The sequence below is a fragment of the Sphaerodactylus townsendi genome, linkage group LG04 (assembly GCF_021028975.2).
Source record: "Sphaerodactylus townsendi isolate TG3544 linkage group LG04, MPM_Stown_v2.3, whole genome shotgun sequence".
NCBI classification, from domain to species: Eukaryota; Metazoa; Chordata; class Lepidosauria; order Squamata; family Sphaerodactylidae; genus Sphaerodactylus; species Sphaerodactylus townsendi.
The window spans coordinates 133,006,126-133,029,103 of NC_059428.1; positions in this window are offsets into that span (position 1 = coordinate 133,006,126).

Consider the following 22,978-nt stretch of genomic DNA (forward strand, 5'->3'; position numbering starts at 1 on the left):
AATAATTGCCCGAGATTAATATATGGGTGCGAACTGCGATGCAAAGGCCGCCGACCGCTTGTGGTTATTTACATAGCCAAGTGCAGCCATGTGCCGTATGTCTTGTCTCAAAATAATTGACTCATTAACCTTAAGCATATCATTAACCTGATAATATTATTAAGGTCAAATGCAAGAACAGATGAGTATTTTGGGTTCATGTTGCTTCGTAAGGCAGGTACGTGCAGTGTTTAAGGTTGAGTGTTCATAGGCAATCAGCAAGGGCTGTTCAGGATGAAGAAAATTATAGCGTATCAGCTGGAGACACTGTAGGAGAAATACTTAGAATTATTTCTTCATTTGAATGGAAATCTGCGTGGATCCACCAGTTACTGGCTTAGCAAGGCACCTCCTATTGACCACAGTCACGAACTGTTCAGCTCAACATGAGTTCTGGATTCTAGGATTCTAGGTGGCCAAGTTTGCAGATGATACCAAATTATGTAGGGTGGTGAGAACCACAAAGGATTGCGAGGAGGTCCAAGCGGACCTCAATAAATTAGGTGAGTGGGCTAAGAAATGGCAAATGCAGTTCAATGTAGCAAAATGCAAAGTGATTCACATAGGGGCAAAAAATCCAAACTTCACATACACGCTACAGGGGTCAGTGCTATCAGTCACAGACCAGGAAAGGGATTTGGGCGTCTTAATTGATAGTTCCATGGGAATGTCAACTCAATGTATGGCAGCTGTGAAAAAGGCAAACTCTATGCTGGGGATAATCAGGAAAGGAATTGATAATAAAACTGCAAGGATTGTCATGCCCTTATATAAAGCCCGTGAGATGCGACCACACTTGAGTACCGATGGTTCAGTTCTGGAATCACCACATCTCAAAAGGATATTGAAGAGATAGAAAAAGTGCAGAGAAGGGCAACGAGGATGATTGAGGGACTGGAGCACCTTCCTTATGAGGAAAGGCTGCAGCGTTTGGGACTCTTTAGTTTGGAGAGGAGACGTCTGAGGGGGGATATGATTGAAGTCTATAAAATTATGCATGGGGTAGAAAATGTTGACAGAGAGAAATTTTTCTCTCTTTCTCAAGGCTGAATATTAGGAACCAGGGGGCATTCATTGAAAATGCTGGGGGGAAGAATTAGAACTAATAAAAGGAAACACTTCTTCACGCAACGTGTGATTGGTGTTTGGAACATGCTGCCACAGGAGGTGGTGATGGCCACTAACCTGGATAGCTTTAAAAGGGGCTTGGACAGATTTATGGAGGAGAAGTCAATTTATGGCTACCAATCTTGATCCTCTTTGATCTGAGATTGCAAATGCCTTAACAGTCCAGGTGCTCGGGAGCAACAGCCGCAGAAGGCCATTGCTTTCACATCCTACATGTGAACTCCCAAAGGCACCTGGTGGGCCACTGCGAGTAGCAGAGAGCTGGACTAGATGGACTCTGGTCTGATCCAGCTGGCTTGTTCTTATGTTCTTATGTTCTTAGGATTAAAACTGGTGCTATACACTTCATGTATCACTCCTGTATGAAATAATAGGGTGGCAAACATACGAGAAACTAACGAGAGTTAGCCCTGGTTAGTACTTGTATGGAGGATGACCAAGGCAGACCATGGTCACTTCACAGAGGCAGGCATTGGCAAACCACCTGCCTGAGTTCATCTCTGCCCAGAGCTAGATGGTTCAGGCTAGCCTTGTCCCATCAGATCTCAGAAGCTAAGCAGAGATGGCCCTGGTTAGTATTTGGATGGAAGATGGCCAAGGAAGTCCATAGTCGCTACGCAGAAGCAGGCAATGGCAAATTATGTCCATTCATTTCTGCCCTGACCTGGATGACCCAGACCAATCTCATCAGATCTTAAAAAATAAGTAGAGTTGCCCCTGGTTAGCACTTTGAAGAAGGAAGCTCATGGTTCCTACACAGAGGCAGGCAATGGCAAACCATCTCACTTCATTTCTGTCATAACCTGGATGATGCAGGCTAGCCTTTTCAGATCTCAGAAGCTAACCAGGGTCAGCCTTGATTAGTAATTGGAGGAGAGACCACTTAAGAAATCCAGGATTGCTAGATTAGAGGCAGGTAATGGCAAACCACCTCTGAATGTCTCAGCCTTGGTTAGTAATTAGTACAAGGAAGTCCAGAGTCACCACACAGAGGCAGGCAGTGCCTCTGTCTTCCCTGACCTGAATGGCCCAGGTTAGCCCAATCTCATCAGATCTCCAAAGCTAACCAGAGTTGGTCCTGTTTAATATTTGGAAGGGAGACCATGAAAGGAGTCACTACACAGAGGCAGGAAATGGCAAACCACCTTTGCTTTCCTGACCTGGATGCTCCAGGCTAGCCTGATCTCATCAGATCTCAGAAGCTAACCAGGGTTTTCTCTGGTTAGTACTTGGGTGGGAGACCACCATGGGAGTCCAAGGTCACTATACAGAGGCAGGCAACAGCAAACCACCTCTGAACATCTCTTGCTCTGAAAATTCTACAGGGTCACCTTAGGTCATTTGTGACTAGATGGAACGTTCCACCACCAAACATTCACAGTCATACAAGCACTGAGCATCAGCCCTGTCCAACTAAGGTATCTTGGGACTTGAGCAGACTGGAGATGAAGGTCATATGTCTTCCATCCATCAAATGCAAAGGGCACGCTGATGAAGCCTCAAGTTTTTCTCAGGGCTATGTGCCAAAGAAATAGCAGGATTCAAGCTCCACTCTCTTTGCTGTTTAACTGTTTTGTTATTAGCATTTTAAAGGAGAAAAAAAGGCATGCATTTTCTCCTTGGAAAGTACGGTATTAATGTGAGGGGGAGCATGTCTTGAGATTCTGAAAATGATTCTGGAAACTGAAGAATTAACAGTGTTGTCCGACCTAGGCAAAGTGATGCCCTTCTTCGCCCACTGATATCAATGGTTGGATCTAACTGGTTTTTTCAGAGATGGCCCATTATGAATGGAATCCTTACCTCAGGGGTCAAAGTTGTGCAGTGGGGCTGTAGTGTGGTCTCCTTGTGTTTCTCTGTTTGCATGTGAGAAGCCATTCTCTGCCTATCCTGCAGCTTGCTTCTTGAAGTCTCAGTGCACCTCTGCCTTTCCTGGTTTTCTTAACTCTCTTTCTTAACTTACAGTTACATAGGTATAGGGGTTTTTTTTGGATGAGTTTGGGGGTGGCTACACCTCCCCAAGCCCCAACCCCAGCCTCAGTGCTTATAAAAGCAGCTCTCCGAGGCCAGGGATGGCAGATTCCCCTGCCCCCCCCCCCCGGTTGGGCTCCCAGCCGGCACCCAGCATTCCCTTCTGCCCTCCCCTCTGGGCAGAGGCATAGCTATGGAAAATGGAGCCCAGTGCAAAATCTGAGTTTTGTGGGGGCCCCCATGGGCGATCACCGTGATGCTGGAATACACCCCCAAACACTGGTGTTTAAACTAGGGAGCCCAGATTCTCCTTTTAAATCCACCTTAAAGGGAGAATCGGGGGTCCCCAGTTAAAACAACATTGAAAGTGATGCTGTTTGGGGTGGATTATCCCCCACCCTGAACCAGTATCACTTTCAATGTTTAAACTGGGGACCTCAGATTCTCCTTTTAAATCCATGCCGAAGGGGGTGGATTTAAAAGGAGAAACTGGGGAAATTTAGAAGGTGCCTGCTATCAAGGGTGCAATTGTTAAGCCAGCAGCACCAAACGTTCAGGGTATCTTTAGGAGACTCTCCTGATCGTACCACCCAGGTTTGGTGAAGTTTGGTTCAGGGGGTCCAAAGTTATGGACCCTCAAAAGTGTAGCCTCCATCTCCTATTAGCTCCCATTGGAAACAATGCGGGATGGGGCACCGCCTTTGGGAGTCCATAACTTTGGACCCCCTGAATCAAACCTCACTAAACCTGGATGCTATCGTCAGGAGAGTCTCCCAAAAAATCTCTGAAATTTTGGTGCTGCTAGCCTAAAAACTGAGCCCCCTGCAGGCCAAAAACTGAAAAAACACTAAAAATACAAAAAACATAAACGGGGCGGAGCTTTGGACATGTAATGGGGGGGTTGAACCTGGGAAACTCCCCCGTTACCTATGTCCTTGCCTCCTTAAAGTCACAGTTATTATTGAACTCATAGTTGCAAAATAAGGGGCTTTGTTAAAGCCCTTTAAATTGCAGTTATATCAACATACTTGCAGTTAGCCCACCCCAGAAAAGATTTTGCCGTGAAATGAAAGAGGCAAAGCAATTCCCCGGACTACATATTGCTGAGGAAGGGGACCATGTGCTAGATCCCCCTCTCTCCCCCGCCACTCTCTCTCTCTTTCAGCTATAGGAGAAGACAGAGGCTTGTTTTAAAATGAAAGCTTGTTTGAAATAAAATTTTATATAGCCTCCCTGATCATCAGCAAGAGCAGATGTTGAGCAGGGAAGATGCGGTGCAGCCAAAAAAGGACCCTGCTTGTATTGTTCCTTGCAAAAGCCTGCCCTCTGTTATTATTATATTGAGATATTGCAATAATAGCATCTATAGAAGCAGGGAAGAGCTGGCAATATGGAAGGAGGCGAGGAAGAAGGCATGGACGGCAATGCGAGGGAGTGGGAAGGGTGAAGCTAGATAGGCTGGCTGTGGGTGGAAGGAAGATGTCTGGAGCAAAGCTGTGCTTTCTGGCACATCTGCCTGCCCTAGCAGTGAAGCAAATTAAAAAGTTGCGCTGAAAGTGGTGCTGCTTGCCACAGAGAGAATGGAAAATGAAAGTAGGGCTTGAGGAGATAGGTCATTACAAGAAATCTTGCTGTGATGGACATTCACCCCTATTGAGTAGCAGACACTTTGTGCATAATTGGCCAATGTCACCCAATTCTTCTCCTTACTACATGACATTTGTCCATCCAGGTCTTTTGGGATGGTCATAAAAGACCTCTGATCCCTTTTTCCCCTATTAGAAAAGCTGATTGGATCCAGCCAATTCTTTTTTCAAACCAACAGACCATTTTCTTCTCCTTACTTCAGCCTGTTTCAAATGACTTTTGTACATGGGCATAGCTTTTTTGGGTGGTCAAACTGGATTTCCTTGCTTCCTTCTTCACCAGTAAAAACAAAGCCCGATTGGATTCAATCCAGTTGGCTTAGGAGGCTGTCACTCTGCTTAGAACTGCATTGTTAATCTCTTTTCATCTCCCCATATAGTCCCAAGACAAACTGAGGCTGCAGGAACCAGTGGGGTGTAGTGGTTAAGGCCTGTTCTGCACATGCAGAATAATGCATTTTCAATCCACTTTCACAATTGTTTGCAAGTGGATTTTGCTATTCTGCACAGTAAAATCCAGCTGCAAAGTGCATTGAAAGTGGATTGAAAGTGCGTTATTCTGCATGTGCGGAAGGGACCTAAGAGTGGTGGACTCTAATCTGGAGAACCGGGCTTGATTTCCAACTCCCCTTCCATGAGTGGCAAACTCTTATATGGCAAAATGGATTGTTTCCCTGACCCTCCACATAAAGCCTGCTGGGTGACCTTGGGCTAGTCACAGTTTTTCAGAACTCTCTCAGCCCCATCTACCTCACAAGGGGTCTACTGTGGGGAGAGGAAGGGAAAGGAGATTGTAAGCCACCTACAGGTTCCTTACAGGAGAGAAAAGTAGGGTCTGCTCCTTAAGATGTCAGAGTACTCACATTTGTATTGCATTTGAAGTAAATATTGTCAAATTACTGAGACCTGAACGTTCCTGTATGAAGGTTTTAATTACTCTTTTTGGACATTGTGTTCTGTATTTGCGTTAGAAAAAAGTTTCCTTCATGTCTGTAATTGAAGAAGATTAAGATATCATTGATGCAACACCCAGGCATAATATTATTATCTGGTGCCATCTGTCCCCTTCCTAATTTTTTTACACATACAGTTGCATTATAAACACTGTTTGCTTTCTTTGGGGCTGTATATCTCTGTCCACAAGCTCCCCATAGGCTAGATCCACATGTGTGTTTTGTGCTATCATAACAATTCACCTTCTGATTGTCATGACCATTCACAGCTTTATACCCAACCACCCGTGTTTCCAGCCTTAGTTAAGCAGATTTTCCCAAGGAAATGGATGTATTTCTAATCTGCCAGAAGACATTTTTTTACAAAAAACTCTTCTTGTTTATCACATATACTACAACAGAGAAACAGCAGGTTAGGTCCATGACCACACATTTTTGAGTTGTGCGACCGTATTTACAGTATATAATTGACTTTTCTTATTGAGCTACAATATTGAATCTCCTGAACCTTCAGGGCTTTGAGACAAAGAACACAAGTTAGATCTCCATCAATAACTTAATTGTATTAAGTAAATTGAATATAACAGCATTCTCCTTGAACCATATAGGTAAGGTGACTAGAGCTAAATGTTGTATTCTGACATATGAGATGGAGCATTTATAGAATTAATGGGAACCCCTTGGTGGGCACATATTCAACCAGTGCTGTGTTAGCTGCATTGGCTTCGGGTGGATCACCAGGTCAGGTTCAAGGTTCTGGTGTTAACTTTTAAAGTCCTAAATGCACTGGGGCCCGTATATCTACAGCAGGGGTGGCCAACCTATGGTTCTTTAGATGTTTATGGGCTACAACTCCCAATTGGCCATGCTGGCAGGGGCTGATGGGAATTGTAGTCCATGAACATCTGGAGCACCATAGGTAGGCCACCCCTGATCTTCAGAATTGCTTCTTCCGATACGTCCCTTGAAGCTGATGAAAATCTAATGGAATGAAGCTAATAAAAATCTGTTTGTGATCCCTGGCTCAAGGAAAGTTTGGCTGACCTCAACCAGGGCAGATCAGAGCTGGATTTAACACAGTCCTGCAGGGCCTGTACGACAGAGCTGTTCCAGCAGTTTATTTTGTCTTTCATGACACCTTTGCTGGGGTCAAGTGAAATTATAATAGAAGGTGGGATCCATGTATTGAATTGAACTTTGGGCCTGCGGGAATTCTTGACTGGTATATTTTAAATAGAAATGATAATTGAAGTGAAATATCTATCTATCTATCTATCTATCTATCTATCTATCTATCTATCTATCTATCTATCTATCTATCTATCTATCTATCTATCTATCTATCTATCTATCTATCTATCTATCTATCTATCTATCAATCAATCAATCTGAAATCAACTCAATCGGGGAATCTAATTGAGTATTTATATTACCACCTCCTCCCCCCGGGAGGGGGGCTCAGGGTGGTGAACAACAGACATAAATAGAGCACAATAAAATCAAGACTAAAATCAGTTAAATATTAATTAATTTGGCTCTATATAAAATAAACCCCACTCCCATTAAAACTGAGCACTACTGCAAATCAGCATGGAACAGATGGCACCTACACTCAAGTTCCCTAAAGAAGGGGAGAGGGTGGTGGGACGGCAGTGATCCACATCGATGTTATAGAGCTGAGGGGGGGGTCATCGCAGGCTTGGCCAGCCTCCCCAAGGTCTCGGGCAGGAACAGCTTCAGGGCCCTTACAGAGCCCCCTGCGGAACTCATTGAGATCCCACAGGGCCCTGACAGCTGGAGGGAAAGCATTCCACCAGGCCGGGGCCAGGGCTGTAAAGGCCTTGGCCCGCGTGGAGGCTAGTCGCATCATTGCAGGGCCAGGGATCACCAGTAAATTGGCCTCTGCTGAACACAGAGACCGATTCGGGACATATGGGGTAAGACGATCCCGCAAATACGGAGGTCCCAGGCCGCGCAAATATTAAAATACTTACAATGCTTTATGCATTGTTTTGTCAGATGGTGGAAACTGCCCCAAACTTCTGAGGGAAGGGTGGTGAAAAAAATCTAATAATAACAAAATAAAATAAATAAATGATGTAAATTATTTTTGTATACAATGCAAGTAAGGCAGAAGTCCCCAACACGGTGCTTTTGAGGGCTACAGTGCCTTTTGACTCCTTTCCTGGAGCTCATCAAATGTCTTTAGAAAGTGAGCAGGGCCAGGTGAGGGTTTTGTCCAGCTGTCAGGCCTGTGCCAAACTTGGCCTGGCAACTTGCACGTCCTTGCCAAGGTCACAGCTGGCCCAGGCATTATCATCGCCCGAGGAGGGAAGGTTTCTTTCGCCTGCAAAGTAACTAGTGAACAGTGCTTAACTTTCTCTCCTTATCTGCAACTTCCCCAAGGAGGGAATCGCCTGTCTCACGTATCTGTTCTCACCATCTCTTCTCATGCTGATGTTTTGGGAATGCAAGGGAGGGGGAATTATGGGTTGAGCAATGTGGAAACTTACAGGTATAAACTGGGGTTCAGAGAGCAAAGCTTCAGCTTTGGCTTTCTGAATCTTGGGCTGACACAGTTCCAATAAAGCTCTTGAAACTTTCTTGAGTCTTGTTTGTTGACTGGAGTAACAGACCCTTGCACCAGCAAGCTTTTGATTGGCCATTGGAGATTAAATCGGGCTGTACAGATTTTTTTTAATTTTTTTAACTGCCACCGTCACCCAAGGATCCTTATTGTGCAACTGAAAATGAACGGCAACAGCTGCTTTTGGCTGGCTCCACCTCCTGCAGCAGTCATTTTGTAGTTGTGTCCTTTCATGGCCAGTCCCAAGTGGGACAAGGGGGCAACTGGCCATGGGCAGTGGGCAGAGAGGGGGGGTGGCAGGAGGTGGGAGAGGCTCAGTTGCCTTAAAGAGGTGGCTCATTTTCCAGTGAGATGGCTGGTCCCCTTAGAGCATTACATGCAGTGATATCATTTGGATCAGTGTTTTCCAACCTTTTCGACGTCACGGTATCCTTGACCTCACTCTTCATATCTCATGGTACCCCTGCCATCCTCCCCCCACCTTCCCCTCCCAGTTCCCCTGCTTGCCACCCCCCACCTTCCACTCCCAGGGTGAAGGGAAGCATGGGGGTGGGTGGGAAGTGACTGCTGACCTTGTGGCAGGCCCTGCCCCCTGGGCCAGCTCCATATCCTTGCTGGTGCCGGTGGTAGACACCACAAAAGTGAGGGGGGCCCGTAGCATGGCTGCGGTAGCCCTGGGACATGCTCATGGCACCCCAGGGTACCACGGAACCCTGGTTGAGAATCACTGGTTTGGATGGAAAGATAAGAAAAAAATGCACGATTCAGAAATGGCTGGAATATATATGGGAACAAGTGACAGTAGACATTTTTGAAATATTATCAAAGAATAAAGCATGCAAGTAAGAAAACGGAGAAATTGAAATGGAAATGGAAGATGATGGACAAAAGTTATGAGAATTGGATGAAGGAGACGGGAGTCAAAGAAGACATATGGATAAGAAGACAACAACGAATGAACTTACTGCTGTTTGGTTAAAGAAAAGTAAAACAATATTAGGGGAGGGTGGGAGGAAAAAAAGGGAAAATGTATTGTTTGGAAATTATATCAGAAAGATGTAAATAGAACGATTATTTCAAACTATACACTTATATATTGTATATTGTATGTATATATATGGCTCATATATGGCTCATTCTGCAGCATGTTCATCTCAGCTCCCAATTAGACTGCTGCTAGGAGGTTGGGGAGACTCAATTGCCCAGCAGAGATGGCTTGTTCTGCAACGTGCACACTTTGTTTCCCCAATGAGGCTGCTGCTAGGAGGTAGGGGGAAGGGAGAGGGAGACCTTGGGCATCAGAAAGCAGTCATAGCCCTTGGTAAAACAGAACTTGTGGCTGTTAGTTGGGCGAGTCCATGGCGAGTGAAGAGGAGGGAGAGCTAAAGATTCCTGAGGAGATATTTAAAAATGTCAAGTTCTATGTAGTGGGAGATAATGAAACCCCAGATAACATTTCTTGGCCTTCCTAATGTCCCCCTTTCCCCCAGCTGAGGCACTGTCCACTCTGCTCCTGCAGGACTTCCAGTTCCTTGTGCTCCTGCCCCCTCCCCCCTTCAAGGACTTTCTGTTGACAGTGGCCGTTTCCCCACTTTAAAAAAATAACGTTGAGCCAAACCGTGCTCCTTTGAATCGGTGCTTTTGAACGCGAGGTCTGACTCCCCACTGCAGCCTGCCCCTGTAGTAAACCTCGCGGCAGCCACAAGCTACATTACATGCAGCATTCCCCACAACAGCGCAATCAGTGATCATCGGCAGGGCGCTTCTCTGTCCCGATTGGCTGGAGCGCCGGTTTGTGGACAGAACTTGGAAAAAAAACACAACCTGAAATCATCGACGAATGTCGACATGCACAGTCGTCATTGCAAATTGAACCAATGCCTTTCCCCCTTTTTTTAAAAAAAAAATGGTTTCTGATTGTCTGTCGTGCTGCGGCACAAACATTTGCGGAACATGGAAGTGCCCGCTTTCCTTTCTCCTCCATTTCATGAGATGAATGTTCTGAGATGAATATTCATGAGATGAAAGTTCTGAATGAACAATGAATGTTCTGAATGAACAATGAAAAAATATCGCTTGTGTACGCTGCTGGCGCTTTTTGAAGCCAATGCGTGGCAGCTTCGACTTGATTTCCTGGTTAAAAAAATGGCAAAAGGAAATGCCAAAGCAAGCATCGCTATGCCCTCCGCGAAAGGTGCCTCTGGATTGGTCCTCGTCACCATGTGCAGCGGGAAATTCAAACCCGCAGTGACCCCCGGCTTCCCCACTGCCTCGCTCTCCCCCGCGGTCGCTGCAGGTTTTTCAGAAATGTTGCTTGATCATCCTGGGGTAGAAATTACACGTGCTGAGGAGGACGGAGAGTGGCAGAGTCGGGGTCGCTGCATTGCTGCTGCTCAGGTAGTGGGGAATGCAGCAGGCCCCCGGTTTATTTGCCGCAACTACCGCGCAACGAAAGGTGAGTGGGGAAACGACCAGTGACAATGCTAGGCTTTGGGTACATGGGACTTGGGGGGTGGGGTGGGTTAGGACATATTTTAAACACTTACAGGGGGAAAAGAGTTTTCAGGACCAATGACTGGTAATGGTTTAGAATGCCTGATGTGCCCCTCTTTCCTGCCCCCCATCTTGTGCTCTGCTATGGTGCTGAAGGCCCTGGAGCAGCCTAGAATTGAATTGAATGGAGTGGACAGGAAGAGAGTTGGCTCTTATTTCCCCACCCCCTGCCATTTGAAAAGTGGGACAGTAGTATGCTTGGCTTTTCCAAAGGCCATAGGTAGATCTGCCCCCTCATCTGATAGTCTAGGCCTTCCCCAAAGAGCCTAGTTTTACATCCTGGTGAAGGGGGGACAAGAAGAGAGGTGCAAGTGCATTATATGCCTTCAAGTCACTTTTGATTTATGAATCCGTGACCTCCAAAACATCCTCTTGTTATCAGCCTTGCTCAGGTCTTGCAAACAAAGTCAGTTCATGTCATGGTGGGCCTTCCTCTTTTCCTACTGTTTTCAGTGTTTCCTTGCATTATTGTCATTTCCACTGAGCCTTTTCCCATGACTAAAGTACACTAGCTTCAGTTTAGCATTTGGCTTAGAATAGAATATGCAAGTTTCTCCAGATACCAGCCGAACTACCTTCCCATCAGTTCTCACCACAGCATGGCCAATTGGCCATGCTGACAGAGGCTGATGGGAATTGTAGTTCCTGAACATCTGGAGAGCCGCAGGTTCCCTACCCCTGTTCTAGAAGCATGATCACTAGAGAAAACTTTTATTGGGCTGGACTTTTTCAAGCTGCAAAGGAGCGCGAAGTGTGTTTGGAGTTGTCTCATCAAAGTTATGTGTACTGTATTTTTAAAAAATGTCCAGGAAAAGGCTAGGCTGAAAACCTTTCTCCTTGAGGAGCAGCAGTGACGTAGTAATTAAGAGTAGGTGTACTCTAATCTGGAGGAACTGGGTTTGATTCCCTGCTCTGCCGCTTGAGCGATGGAACCTTATCTAGGGAATTCAGATTAGCCTGTGCACTCCAAGACACGCCAGCTGGGTGACCTTGGGCTAGCCACAGTTCTGCGGAGCTCTCTCAGTCACACCTACCTCACAAGGTGTTTGTGTGAGTAGGATAGGGAAAGCCCCTTTGAGTGTCCTACAGGAGAGAAAGGGGGGATATAAATCCAAATAGTCTTCTTCTTGTTGTGTTGGGTCTATATGTGTGTGGAGGGGTTGAGGGAATGTTCAAATATTATTGACAGATTAATGCAGAAGTGTAATTATTTATTATTCATTCATATATGGCTGTGGTGGCGAACCTTTGGCACTCCAGATGTTATGGACTACAATTCCCATCAGCCCCTGCCAGCAAGGCCAATTGTAGGGGCTGATGGGAATTGTAGTCCATAACATCTGGAGTGCCAAAGGTTCACCACCACTGAATATGTAATGCAGAAGTGTAATTATTCATTCAGTCATATATATATTTGGGGCATCGTTTTGTATTTTTACCACCTTCAAAAAAAATTGTAGATCTGGCCTTGTGCCCACCATGCTGTGTTAGAATTCCATAGATATCTGCAGACTCAAAAAGGTTGAGGACCCTTGTAATAAGGGCTAGTTTGTCCATCCATCTGCCTAGTTCCCCAGAAAGAGGCTTCAATGTTCGTTGGCATAGTAACCTCTCTTCCTGCTGCTTGTTGCTTGCAAAGGGGTTCATAGCTTCACGCCGGCAAGCACTCCAGTCTGGCTTTGCGGCAGGGCCTACTTCTGAGCAAGCCCTCTTTGTAAAAATTCATAAATATCCCAGTAGGGCTGATCTCTTTGGCATTGACCTGGGCTGATAAATTTCAAAAATGAACTCTGCCACTGGGGAAGAAAGGAGGTAAAGGGGGGGAGGGCGGGGGGATGCGAATTCTCCAGGAGGAAATCTATCATATACTGAGCAGCGCTTTCAGCTTGTCTATTACAAGACATGAAAAATAAATGGGTTTGGGATGAATCTCAGTTTTTCACCTCATGAATGACTTAGGATATAATAGGCTGAACTAGTATTTTTGAGTTGGGGTCATCTATATTCCTTTCTGGCGCTTGTCAAAATGCATAGTTAATTTCAGTGGAATTTATGTTTTTGTGACAGGAAATAACTTTTGACTGCCTGAGAACTGTAATGGGGCTTTTCTTCTAAATCTTGGTGGGTCTATTGTTTCACTGTCAATACCAAGTTTAAGCCTCTGAAGAAATTCCCCTGATATACTGACAATACATATGTAGTAACTGTCAATACAGCTTTCCAGGTAGCCTCAAATCACTGAGCAAAACAGTATGGGGCATGGGATTATTAGCTACGAGAAATAAAATTAATGGATAAGGACACAAATCTCTGGCATGGAACTTCTTTTCTGTCTGCAAAGTCTGGTGTCAATTGCCAGGCAAACGTTGGGTGTAGTTGTGGTTGTACAGAATGCACTTTGCGGCAATAACTGGGTGGTCAATAAACGGCATATCTGCTCACCTGCAAACATTGACAAAGGCAACGGAAGATAATATTGGCGCCCAAGGAACCAGGCTGCTAATTGCAGATTAATATGGAAAGTACTTTATTTTGTTCAATAATTAACCAGGCCATCAGCTAACGATAATCAGGTATTTAAATTTCCTCTTGGCTTCATCTTCGCAACGGGCATAGACAGAGCTAATGCACTGCTGGAAAAGGGCATGTCATTCGTGCCTGGGAGTGTAATGCATCAAAGATGTTATGAAACTAGGGTGGTCTGCATAGCATCCTGTGTCCTGCTGAAATTAGGGTTGTCAACTCCAGGTTGGAAAATTTCTGGGGATTTGGGGTGGAGCCCGGGGAGGGTAGTTTTCAAATCACAAAGTAGTTTCCCAATCACATGGCTTTGATTGGCAGAGACATAACTGCCTCTTGACACAGTTAATGCAAGACATCAAACCAAGGGCCACTTCACACATAGTGAAAAAGGTTGTTTGCATGATTCACACGTTCGCCTTCCATGCGTCTAGATATGGTGCCCACCACCTCTGTGCAAAAGATGTGTCTATTTGCTAAACTCATACTTCCTGCTTCCTTTAATAAGTAGTTGGTCCAACTTAAGACGCGTACAACACATGTACTCTAAATATTTTAAGAGATGTCCTAACAGGAAGGACTTGGACATTGGTTATAGTCACCACAAAAGCACAATAGCCTTCAAGTGTTATTTCTGGCACACAAAAACAAAATATGACCTTAAGACGATTAAGATGTTCTGGGCTTTGAAGAGAGAAGGAAACCCAGCAGGGTATAACACCATGGAGTCTGCCTCCCAAAGCCGCCATTTTCTCCGAGAGCTCTCTTTGGCAATGCATTGGAAATCCAGGAGATCTTCAGGCTCCACTTGCAGGTTGGCAGTCTTATCCAAAAATACGTTACCTTGTATGGAGACACAGTCTCTCAATAATGTGGGGGAAATTAGCTCAGAGCAGATTGCTTATTAATATTGCAAGAGGCTGGGTAGGGAATCTTTAACGCCAATGTATATGAAGATCAGCTTTTGGAAGAAAATCTACAGAGAGGAATATAATGCAAATTTGACAGTCTTTATTGTAGAGATAAGAGGTTCACAAGCACTTGATTCAGTGTAATAAACACACACACACACACTACACACACAGGGTTCCTATGATATAAATAGGTTGGGAAATAGATTTGGAATAGAACGGGTTATGGGATATAGAAATGGTTATGGGATATAGAATGGGTTATGGGATATAGAAATGGTTATGGAATAACCCCATAACCCTTTCTATTCTAATATATATATTCTGGAATCAGAATTGTATGTAACTGCTGCTGGAGTTTTAATGTTTAAGTTATGTTGTTTGAGTTGCTGTTGACAACAGCCATGTTGTTGAGCCGCCTTGAGCCCTCTGGGGAAGAGGCGGCCTAGAAATCTAAAATATAAATAAATAAATAAAATAGAAAGGGTTATGGGGTTATTCCATAACCATATTCTGGTTTCAGAATATATATATATTCTGGAACCAGAATAGAAAGGGTTATGGGGTTATTCCATAACCATTTCTATTCTATTTTCAGGGGCAATGTGTTGGGCACAGTGACAAAGGTGGAAAGGTGTCAATGGCACTAGGCGATTGTCCCTTTGGAGGGTAGGATATTGATAGAGTGAAAAATCATCTCTGCGGATGTCAGGTGCTAGAACGACATCTGGGCAATGTCCACGTGGATTGTTTGAGAAACTATAGAGTTCACTGTAAGATGGTCAGGAGAAGTTAGTTACAGAAGAGAGTATCTGGTTTGAGATCATCAGGGGAGCAAATGTCATCAGAGGTCTTCTTGTGGCTGGAAATGAGTGTCCATTTAGCAGGGCTATTGTATTGTGTTGAGGACACATTCTTCTTTGGCTGTGGACCTGAAAATATGCTGCTTTGGCAAGCAAGCTGACAGCATGAGAACAGAAAAAAAATCCTAGAAGTTCCCTGTAGGTAGTCCTGGCTATTGCTAGAGAATGGGTGACGGCAGCCCTTTAGGCTGGCACGTGGTCAGGGATACCTGTGAATATGGTAACAGAAACCATCATAAGCATTTGGTGGTTCAGAACTCAGGAAATTTCCTTTTCAGTTTAATTAATCATGCAATAGAGCCCTGCACTTTGCATTTATATCAGTCACATTAACGTGGCTGACAGGAAAGGAAACGATCAAGCACATTGTCTTTCCACGAAAACACAGACAAATTACACACATTTGCAATAGCTAAATATGTACATTCAGCATCTTCCCTCTGTCAAAATTATAGCAAGCTTTGTGAACTGTTAAAATATGCTTATAGCAAAATTCCTGTAGGCACAGAATTTGCTGGTTCTGTCATATTGTCAATTTCAGCCTGCCGCATTCCAACAGCTCTTAGTCACTGGGCCTTGTGGACCTCCAGGCTTCCTTCATTGGGTTGCCAGCACTGGACTGGGAAATTCCTGGAGATTTTGGGGAGGATCCTGGGGAAAGCAAGGGTCAGGGAGGAACTTCAGTGGAATACAAAACTATGCAGCCATCCTCCAAACTACTTGCCTATATCCCCCAAGGCTCCCCGCCCCCCCTTAGCCAAACAGCTCTACTCTACCCCTAGAACAAAGAACATAAAAGCTGGGAACAGTTTGCACTTGATAAGCGGCTGCTCTTCCTGGCTCCAAGGCCTCAGACAGTGGGACACATGCAGAGAAGAAAGCCTTACAGTTCCCTTGTAAATGCCCCCCCCCCAACAGTCAGGCACAGGCCTGACTATGGGTCTTTCCCCATAGTAGCGCGGGGTCCCCCGGCACTCCCTTACATCTATTGTGGGCTACGCAACAGTGTAGCCAGCCCATCGACGCTGTTTTCGCTAACCAGTTCAAGCTCCCTCAGCACGCGGTATCCCTGGCGCTCTTCTTAACGGCGCCTTTTGATGACCCCGTGCAGAGCGCAGGGTCGGGGGGATGCCAGGGCGCGTGCCAGGGATGCCGCGCGCTGAGAGCAGCGTGCGGCATAGGGGGGATCTTGGAGAATGGGGAAAGGCCCTATTATAATAAAGCAAAATTTCTCTCAGATTGTCTCTGACTCTGTCTTATTTCAGTCATATATACCAGACATAAGCTTAAATGTAATCACATTTCCATAACACAAAATTCCAAATACAGTAATTCTTCCAAACAGCAACACTCAAAAGTTCAGATTCTCTGATGTCAACAAGTACAACTCATAGATCATAACATGTAAATACAGCTGAATGCTTGTAACAGTTTTCAAAGCACAACTGAGGTAGTAGAAAAATGAGCCATGCCACTTTCTCTCAGGCTGATTTATTTATTTATTTTATTTATTTTTGCACTTATTTCCCGCCATTCCCCCGGTATGGGTTGATCTTCGGATTTCTTCTTACTGGCCCCCATTGCTTGAATGCAGGATAACCTTGATGTTTTCAATAGCTTTAAGACTTGTGCTTATGCTCTCCTATTAAAAAAGCTCCTAGTAGACCCATGTATGACTAGTACAAAACTAATAACAAATTAAAGAATTCAGCATGAAAAAGTCAATATTCCCAGGAGAGTGTTTGGCAGCGCTTCTCTCATGCTCTGCAAATGTCCTCAAAGGAGAGCACTGCTCCAGCAAGCTGTGCCTCCTTAAAACAGATGCTGCTAATTAATCCATTGCACCTGTGTCATATTACAGAAATGAGGAATACTTAATGTTTTGATTAAGTCCAGATGGTTCTATGGAGCTGAGTCGAAATATGTGTTGTGATTCCAGTTGTTGGAGTCATATTCAAGCATGTCACACTCCATCCTCTGTGGCGACAACTGTGAATCTCGAGGAATCTGGAGGATATCATTTTTCAAGGAAGTGTACTAGTGGGGCTTCTAGGACATGATTCTGGAAGTGGGATACATGTTTTAATATGCTTATGCATAATTTCCTTGAAGTTTATCCCACATAAGATAAATTACAATCACAGTAAATTAAATATACTTTGATATTAGAGTTACAATTTAAGAATCTGTCAATTTTTTAAAGTCCACTGCATCAATTGCATTTTTTACATTCCGCAGTCATCTATATATATAAAAAGCTAACCAGGAGTTTGTTACTCACGCCCTAATGCGGAAACGGCTGGACGGATCACATTCAAATTTGGGCATGGCATGGCTTCCCATTGCGAGCATGTTTTCAGATCTTCACCGGGCTCACAGGTCACACTGGAGCCCAGTAAAAGGCACATTTCCACAAACACACAGCGGACAAATGAGGGGCTGCTGTGCCGGGGGCGTGACTTGGCCACCTTCACAGCAGCATTTGCGCACATGCCAGGCGAACCTGCCTGCCACCGGAATCCCCCAGAAACATAACAAGACAGGAAGGAGGAGCGTTCCAAGCCGAGCCGTTTGGAAAAGCCAGTACGCCTCTCCCCTTCCTCCTCCCTTCCCTGCCTACCTCCCCACAGTGAGCCGCAGCAAAGCCACAGACTGGTTTCCAAGGTCTGCCTAGAAAAGGAAGGGAGCGAATGGCTGTGTCCTCCTGGAGGGGAAGAGTGGTTAAGTTAAATAGAGAGGTCTGCAGTATCTCTCTTCCCTCATAGTTTCCCTGCATGGACTGCCGGTGGCAACCCGCTTGTGCGGAGGGGCATTAGGAACAACCAAGCTGGCCCCCGTCGGGGAACGAGGAGGTACTCTCAGCCACACCAATGGCTCCAAAACTCACAGGGAGGGGAAGGAAGAGCGTTCCCACCCAAGCGGTCCGACATGGCTGTTACGTCTCTCCCCTTCCTCCTCCCTTCCTTTCAGACCTCACTGCCCTCAGCCACAGCGAGGCGTGGCCGGGCCCGCTAGTCTTATATACAGAGAAGCATCCACACTTGTAATTCCCTGTAATACTGGGTGGATTTCTAATCTATTTTCTCATGTTTTTCTCATTGGTGTTGCTGATGGTTTTGGAGTGCCTAAGACCTGGTAAAGGTGTGAGGTGGCATCTGGGGAGTTCTTTAATAATAGGCCAATACTTAAAAGACAACATGCCTAATTTTTTCACTGTGGATAAAAAAATTGAAACGGAGCCATGAAACGGATCCATGAAATGGACCCATGTTGCTCACCATGAATTGTCGGCGTGAGCAACGATTTCCTCTCAACACTATCTGCCCTTCCTCCAAAATTTATTAATTATGTTCCAGAGATACCCTCAATTTATTAACTGCCTTTGGATGCTATGTACTACCTTCCTGTAATCCTTATGTGATGTGGAATTTTTTTTTTACCCTAAGAAATGTGCCATGTGGTAGATTATATTTAATGTGATGTGGATGGAAAGACTCAAAATGTAAATATTTGTTCCGATCTGTAGTACAAAGCTACTGCCAAAGATCTATTTTTAGTGGCCTAAATATCCAGAAAAGGAAGCGGCTGCCTGTCTTTATTTGATGTAAACTTTATGGCGTCATGGATGATATTCAGCCAAGTGGTAAATTGATCAAACTTATTAAAGCCTTTGAACACACACACACACACAAAACAAAAGTTGTCTATGTACTCTTTGTACACATGTATATCTTTTTTAAAAAGGGATTAGTTCTGACAGTGATACATGTCTCCACAAATACGGGCATAAATTGGCCAATAAGAAAACTACACTGGAGCCCATTGAAATGTCACCAATTTGAGAGGGTGGGTGGCTTATCAGCACATAATTCTAGACAGTGTTCCACAGCAGCTCTGACTTGTTCATGTGGAATGTTTGTATAAAGTGCTGCAATAGCCATACCTACAAGGCAAGCATGCCTAGGTATTATTGATGCTGGAGATGAAGTTGGTGCTGTCTCTGACATACATGGCTGTAGTCTGCACAAAGGGCTGTACTCAAGATGGGCAAGTGACAAGAAAAAGTGGCAGATGCCTTCTCTCTCAGATTTCTTGCCTTCCAATTTTCCTCCTCATGTTCTTTCCCTCGCTTTCTTCTTAATTCACTTGATTCACATGCTTCCTTCAACTAAATTAGGGTTGTGGGATCCAGAATGACACCTACAGAGATCAGGTCCTCTGGAGAAAATGGCTACCTTGAAGGGTAAAATCTAAGGCATCATGTCCCAGATAAGCTATCTATTCGAACAGCCTCCCCTGGCTCCACCCCCACCAGGGACATAGGTATAGATTTTCATGGGGGGTTTCAGGGTGGGGCCACACCCCCACCCGCCCCTAGGGCATGGCCACGCCTCCCCAAGCCCCGCCCCCAGCCTAGCGCTTATAAAAGCAGCTCTCCAAGGCCGGGGACGGCAGACTCCCCCACCCGGCCCCCCACCAGCTGGGCTCCCAGCCGGCAGCTGGCAGCTCCTTCTGCCCTCCCCTCTGGGCAGAGGCATAGAGGGAAAATGGAGCCTGGTGCAAAATCTGAGTTTTGCGGGGGGTCCCCCTGGGCAGCCGCTGTGATGCTGGAATCCACCCCCAAACAGCATCACTTTCAATGGTGTTTAAACTAGAGAGCCCAAATTCTCCTTTTAAATCCACCTTGAATCTGGGGTCCCCAGTTAAACAACATTGAAAGTGATGCTGTTTTTGGGGTGGATTATCCCCCACCCTGAAACAGCATCACTTTCAATGTGGCATAGTGGTTAAGAGCAGGTGCATTCTAATCTGGAGGAACCGGGTTTGATTTCCTGCTCTGCCGCTTGAACTGTGGAGGCTTAGCTGGGGAATTCAGATTAGCCTGTGCACTTCCACACACGCCAGTTGGGTGACCTTGAGCTAGTCACAGCTTTTCGGAGCTCTCTCAGCCTCAAAGGTGTAGCCCTCATCTTCTATTAGCTCCCATTGGAAACAATGGAGGATGGGGCACCCCCTTTGGGAGTCCATAACTTTGGACCCTCTGAACCAAACCTCACCAAACCTGGGTAGTATCATCAGGAGAGTCCCCCAAATAATCCCTGTAAGTTTGGTGCTGCTAGCCCAAAAATGCGCTCCCTGCAGGCCAAAAAACGAAAAACACTAAAAATGTTTTAAAAACCCACAAACGGGTAGGCGGAGCTTTGGACATGAATGGGGAGGTTGAACCCGAGAACCCCCCGTTACCTATGTCCTTGCCCCCCCCCCCAAATTTCTCACCATGGCAACCTTGGACGGTGTTTTTGGGCCTATACTGCAATATATTTGGGGCAACAGCCACCTGTTAGTGTAACCCCTGTGCCGTTCTGGAGACCTAGTGGGGGTGGAGTCTGAAATGAAGCAGAATGCTGCTAAGAACTCAAGGAGGTTGGAGGAAGACCAGGTTAATCTGACATGGATAGCCTTGTAACACCTTGCTTAAGGTAACTGCAATGTTGTGGGGAACTGAAGGAGTTTATTGTTTTGATATATTGTGAAGGTTAGAATTTATTGTAACAGGTTTTTTGTGTATGTAAATGGTGAGAGTTTTCTGGAACCTTCATCATCTTGAAGCCATTCTGTAATGCCAAGCCTCAGAAGTCTTCAAACCAACCACCCAGCAAAGAAGAATTTTGACTGTAATATCAGACTGTAAATAAGACTTGAAAATGCAACCAATAGACTGCAAAGTGTAAATGTTAAATGTTTTAAAAGTAAGTTATTTGTTAAGTAAAGTAAACTGTTTTGTTTAAATTTGGTTCTTTGCAACTCCTTCCTTGGCACTGCCCCACAGAACCCACAAGCTGAGGTTACATTAGCCTTTCCAGAACAAACGAAGGACATGTGGTCTCAAGATAAGTTCATGAAGAACCAGTTATTCCAGAACTCTTTAAAATATGAGAGAACATCTTTAAATTGTAAATTTCTCTCACTACTTTTCCTTTTGTCTGCTTTCCTCCTTTCTGGAGTCATAACAGATAGCAAATGGCCACCAGAAATCCTTTTTCCACAGCCTTTTATGACATTAAGGCAGCTGTGCAAATCACAACAGGAGGTTTCTCGCCACCATGATCCCCAAATCCCACATCCCATTACAATATAGACAGATAAGCAGTAGTTCTCTGTGGGGAGTTTTGTTGTCTTAGAGCTATTTCATACTTTGTACAGTATCCCAAACAGATGGGAACTTGTAGCAGTAGAGGAACAACATGGGGTCTCAGTGCACATCTGTGACATGTGATGGACACAAAGGACCCATAGCCAACTGGTGATCTTTGCCCAGAGCATGTCTCCAGATGCTTGGTGTCAATGTCTCTCTATTTCTGCACAAAAACAAACACAAAATACTGATGGTCCCGCTTGGGGACCATTCTTTACATGCAAGATGCCACAATTCCAGCATTAGCTGCATGTAAAATTACAATGGAGGATTCATATATCAGTCGATATAGTACTCAGTGCAATCCTATGCAGATTTAATCCACTTTAAACCCAATGAATGGGCTTAGATGGGAGTAACTCTCCTAAAGATTGCGCTGACTTTAATTTGTCACACACACTTGTTGTTGTTTACAGAAATTAGTGGAAATATACCATTTCTTTCACACACACCCCACCATTTTTAGCTTTTCAGAGCTCTTGAAGACACTTTTAAGACCTATTTGACTAAGTTTTTTAAAAATGAATTGAGAGTCTTACATGGAGATTTTAAATTGTAGTCTTTGATGTGTTTCTTGGAATCGTTGCTTTATTTACATTGTGAGATGCCTTAGGTTCTGCAAAGTGGAAAGTCAGCTAACCACTCTTCTGACTAAAACAAATAAATAATGCAATTGTGCGTATGTGTGTGTGTGTGGGGGGGAATATCGCTACAATCTTATGGTGATCCCATGATAGGGTTTATAATGCAAGAGGGGAGCAGAAGTCATTTTCCATTCCCTGCCTTTGCAGAGCAGTCCCAATGCTCCTTGGCTGTCTCCCATGCAAATATTAACCAGGGCCAACCCTGCATAGCTTCTGAGAAGATAGGTGGTAGGAAGTGTTGTCAAGTTGCAGCTGACTTATAGAGACCCTTAATGGGATTTTCCAGGCAAGAGAGGTGGTTTGCATTGGCCTGCCTACCAGTTAAGTTCTGCCCTGCTCCAGGGGTGTCGCTGTAGAAAATGGCGCCTGGAGCAAGGAGTGAAATTGCACCTCTTTAAGAAAAATCCAACAGAGAATTGCAGCAGGAAAAGGGGGAACAGGGACAGGGATGAAGTTGCCTGTTTCACACACCTCATTCACACGTTTGCATCCTGCCTATTCATATTTATGCAGAAAGAAAGAAAGAAAGAAAGAAAGAAAGAAAGAAAGAAAGAAAGAAAGAAAGAAAGAAAGAAAGAAAGAAAGAAAGAAAGAAAGAAAGAAAGAAAGAAAGAAAGAAAGAAAGAAAGAAGTGATTATCTGGAAGACGCAGGCTGGAAGGGGAAAGGAATTGCATCTGGACAGAAAAAGAAATGACTGACCACCAGAGGCACAGAGCTACGGAGGGTGTGAAGACAAGGTGGGGGCTGAACCAGATTAGCTTGTGCACTCCAACACATGCCAGCTGGGTGACCTTGGGCTAGTCACAGCTTTTCAGAGCTCTCTCAGCCCCACCCACCTCACTGTCAGACTCTCGAACGTGGAAATAACTGAGACCATAGGAAAGTCCTATAGCAGTTTATTTCTCGCAATGCGTAGAGTAACAATAGAAAGCAGGATCTGAGCTAGAGGACTTTTTGGCATTATA